Genomic DNA, 4,543 nt, shown 5'->3' with positions numbered 1-4,543 from the left:
TCAGGTTTGAGGGGTTTGAACTGAGAACTGAGGCCAACACGTCACAGGATGTGTCTGTGAGTTTACAGCCAGTGAGTCTGTGAACAGAGTAAATACCATGAGGGACAGGTTGTATTAAAATGTTACATTTAGCTTTTCCTGCTTACACTGTTACCCCTGCACTAATAATGTGAACACTGGGTATAGTTGTCTCAATGCTACAACTTTTCTGATCCGTTTGTTTAAGACTTTTCAGCTGATAGAAAGTTTAGTCAGCCAATGAAAATGTTGTTGTTCTTACATACAGTAAAGTTTGGTCTGAGGGATAGTCACATGAGTACTTACAGAGCCAGTCAGCCAATAAAAATGCTGCTGTAACTACAATGTATTTTGGTGTGGGATATTTCCATGAATACTTACAGAGCTTTCCTGCAGCCTCTCACAGCTGGGAGCAGTCTCCTACGACCCTCCTCTGATGTCTTGTATACCTTCAGGTCAAACACATCCAGAACCTCCTCTGATATCTGTAGCATGTAGGCCAGTGCTGAACACTGAGAAAGTGTGAGGTTTTGGATCTCTTCTCTGACCTCAAGTACGCTTGGATTTCCTCCTGTACTGAATGGTCTTTCATCTCTATCAGACAGTGGAAGAGATTGATGCACCTCTCAGGGGAGATGTTCTTCCTCTGCATCACCTTAAGGGATCGGATTGTTTTCTGGACGCTGTCTGGACTGCTTTCTGTCTGTGTCACCAGACCTCGTAGGAGTTTCTGATTGGACTCCAGTGACATGCCATGAAGGAAGCGGACAAAGAGGTCCAGGTGTCCGTTCTTGCTCTCCAAGGCTTTATCCACGGCACTCTTCAGCAGCTCATGCAAGGTTAGCTCTTCAGATGCAGCTCTAGACTTTCTCTTGAGGAAGGGCTTCAGTGCATCCATGTTCTTGGTTGTGTAACAATGGTACATGTAGACAGCTGAGAGAAACTCCTGAATGCTCAGATGAACAAAGCAGTACACCACTCTCTGAAATAACACAGACTCTTCTTTAAAGATTTGTGTGCACACTCCTGAGTACACTGAGGCTTCTTTGACATCAATGCCACACTCTTTCAGGTCTTCTTCATAGAACATGAGATTACCCTTCTCCAGATTTTCAAACGCCAGCTTCCCCAGCTTCAGAAGAATTTCCTTATCTGACTCCATGAGCTCCTGTTGATCCATCTCATCTCTTCCATGATATTTCTGGTTCTTCAGGCTGGTCTGAATGAGCAGGAAGTGTATTGACATCTCAGTCAGAGTCGTGGGCATCTCTCTCCTCTTGTCTGTACTCAACATGTGTTCAAGGACTACTGCAGAAATCCAACAGAACACTGGCATGTGGCACATGATGTGGAGGCTCCTTGATGTCTTTATGTGTGAGATGATTCTGCTGGCCAGGTCCTCATCACTGAATCTCTTCCTGAAGTACTCCTCCTTCTGTGGGTCATTGAACCCTCGTACCTCTGTCACCTGGTCAACACACTTAGGGGGGATCTGATTGGTTGCTGCAGGTCGGGAGGTTATCCATAGGAGAGCAGAGGGAAGCAGATTCCCCTTGATGAGGTTTGTCAGCAGAACATCGACATACGATGTCTGGGAGACATCAGACACCTTTTCATTGTGCTGGAAATCCAATGGAAGTCTGCTTTCATCCAAACCATCAAAGATGAACATAGCTTTACAGGCAGTGAGTTTCTTTGCATTGCCTATGTCTAGTTCTGGGTGGAAGCCATTTAAAAGTCTGAGAAGACTGTACTGGAGATCTTTAATCAAGTTCAGCTCCCGGAAAGGAAGCACAAATATGATATCCACATCTTGGTTCGCCTTCCCTTCAGCCCAGTCTAGGATGAACTTCTGCACAGAGACTGTTTTTCCGATGCCAGCGATGCCCTTGGTCAGCACAGTTCTGATGCTTCTCTCTTGGCCTGGTAAGGTTTTAAAGATGTCATTGCAGTGGATTGCTGTGTCATGTGAGGTTGGTGTCCTGGATGCTGTCTCTAGCTGCCACACCTCATGTTCATTGTTAACCCCTTCACTCTCTCCTTCTGTGATGTAGAGCTCTGTGTAAATCCTGTTGAGGGGAGTTTGGTTCCCTGCTTTTTCCATGCCTTCTATCACACATTCATACCTCCTTTTCAGACTGTCTTTATGGTTTACTATAGCTCTCTGCAGGCTGTCATCCACTACAAGGGAAGAGGGAAAATGATGTGTATCAGAAACATTCATTGACAGGATGAAAAGTGGGCCTTCCACAACTACAGTAACTTATATTATCTCATAATATTGTAGTTAACTACTGTAAATCATATTAAGGTATTGACTTGGCCCACGTGTGCAAGTGGTCTTACTGTTTTCAGAGCCTCTTGTTTTATTGGGTTGACTCAGCTGCTGTAGTACAGGCCGTGTTCTGGATCTCTTTCTACACTGAGGACAGTCATAGTCTCCTGAAGGAGCAGGTTTCTCCCAGTATCTGGTGATGCACTGTCTGCAGAACCTGTGTCCACAGGTGATAGAGACTGGATCCCTCAGCACCTGCTGACACACTGCACACCTGGACTGATCCTCTGGCAGAGTAGACCATCCACTACATAGATAAAGGAGAGATAGAGATTGTAGATGTTAATACTGATCCTCTAACAGAGTAGACCTTCCACTACAGAGATAAAGGAGAGAGAGATTGTAGATGTTAATACTGATCCTTTAACAGAGTAGACCTTCCACTACAGAGATAAAGGAGAGAGAGATTGTAGATGTTAATACTGATCCTCTAACAGAGTAGACCTTCCACTACAGAGATAAAGGAGAGAGAGAGATTGTAGATGTTAATACTGATCCTCTGGCAGAGTAGACCTTCCACTACAGAGATAAAGGAGAGAGAGATTGTAGATGTTAATACTGATCCTCTAACAGAGTAGACCATCCACTACAGAGATAAAGGAGAGAGAGATTGTAGATGTTAATACTGATCCTCTAACAGAGTAGACCTTCCACTACAGAGATAAAGGAGAGAGAGAGATTGTAGATGTTAATCCTGATCCTCTAACAGAGTAGACCTTCCACTACAGAGATAAAGGAGAGAGATTGTAGATGTTAATACTGATCCTCTGGCAGAGTAGACCTTCCACTACAGAGATAAAGGAGAGAGAGATTGTAGATGTTAATACTGATCCTCTAACAGAGTAGACCATCCACTACAGAGATAAAGGAGAGAGAGATTGTAGATGTTAATACTGATCCTCTAACAGAGTAGACCTTCCACTACAGAGATAAAGGAGAGAGAGAGATTGTAGATGTTAATCCTGATCCTCTAACAGAGTAGACCTTCCACTACAGAGATAAAGGAGAGAGAGATTGTAGATGTTAATCCTGATCCTCTAACAGAGTAGACCTTCCACTACAGAGATAAAGGAGAGAGAGAGAGATTGTAGATGTTAATACTGATCCTTTAACAGAGTAGACCTTCCACTACAGAGATAAAGGAGAGAGAGATTGTAGATGTTAATACTGATCCTTTAACAGAGTAGACCTTCCACTACAGAGATAAAGGAGAGAGAGATTGTAGATGTTAATACTGATCCTTTAACAGAGTAGACCATCCACTACAGAGATAAAGGAGAGAGATTGTAGATGTTAATACTGATCCTCTGGCAGAGTAGACCTTCCACTACAGAGATAAAGGAGAGAGAGAGAGATTGTAGATGTTAATACTGATCCTTTAACAGAGTAGACCATCCACTACAGAGATAAAGGAGAGAGAGAGATTGTAGATGTTAATACTGTTCATAGACAGACAGCTGGTAACAGAATACTCTGCTCTCTGAGTGGTAGTAGCCTCTGGAATGGATAACATGTCCACAGTGGTATTACTAAACTATATGAACTCAGAAGGTTGTAGAAACATGTCCACAGTGGTATTACTAAACTATATGAACTCGGAAGGTTGTAGAAACATGTCCACAGTGGTATTACTAAACTATATGAACTCAGAAGGTTGTAGAAACATGTCCACAGTGGTATTACTAAACTATATGAACTCAGAAGGTTGTAGAAACATGTCCACAGTGGTATTACTAAACTATATGAACTCAGAAGGTTGTAGAAACATGTCCACAGTGGTATTACTAAACTATATGAACTCAGAAGGTTGTAGAAACATGTCCACAGTGGTATTATTAAACTATATGAACTCAGAAGGTTGTAGAAACATGTCCACAGTGGTATTACTAAACTATATGAACTCGGAAGGTTGTAGAAACATGTCCACAGTGGTATTACTAAACTATATGAACTCAGAAGGTTGTAGAAACATGTCCACAGTGGTATTACTAAACTATATGAACTCAGAAGGTTGTAGAAACATGTCCACAGTGGTATTACTAAACTATATGAACTCAGATTGTAGAAATCTTCAAATGTATAGAATGTACACACTAAGAAAAGAGGGTTCCGCAAGGGTTCTTTGGGAAGGGTGATGGTTCTATGTGGAACCATAATGACTCAAAGAACCCTTCAAGCCATTCAATGGTT

At 42.4% G+C, this 4,543-nt stretch overlaps 1 pseudogene; it reads right to left on the bottom strand.

Annotated features, from left to right (window-relative positions):
- Positions 1 to 395: 395 nt before the first annotated feature.
- Positions 396 to 2,450, bottom strand: LOC121555253 (annotated as a pseudogene).
- Between the last annotated feature and the right edge of the window lie 2,093 nt (positions 2,451 to 4,543).

This window comes from Coregonus clupeaformis, unplaced genomic scaffold (genome assembly GCF_020615455.1).
Source record: "Coregonus clupeaformis isolate EN_2021a unplaced genomic scaffold, ASM2061545v1 scaf4842, whole genome shotgun sequence".
Lineage (NCBI taxonomy): Eukaryota > Metazoa > Chordata > Actinopteri > Salmoniformes > Salmonidae > Coregonus > Coregonus clupeaformis.
Note: the sequence above shows the minus strand (reverse complement) of the source record. Positions and strands in the feature narration are given on the sequence as shown.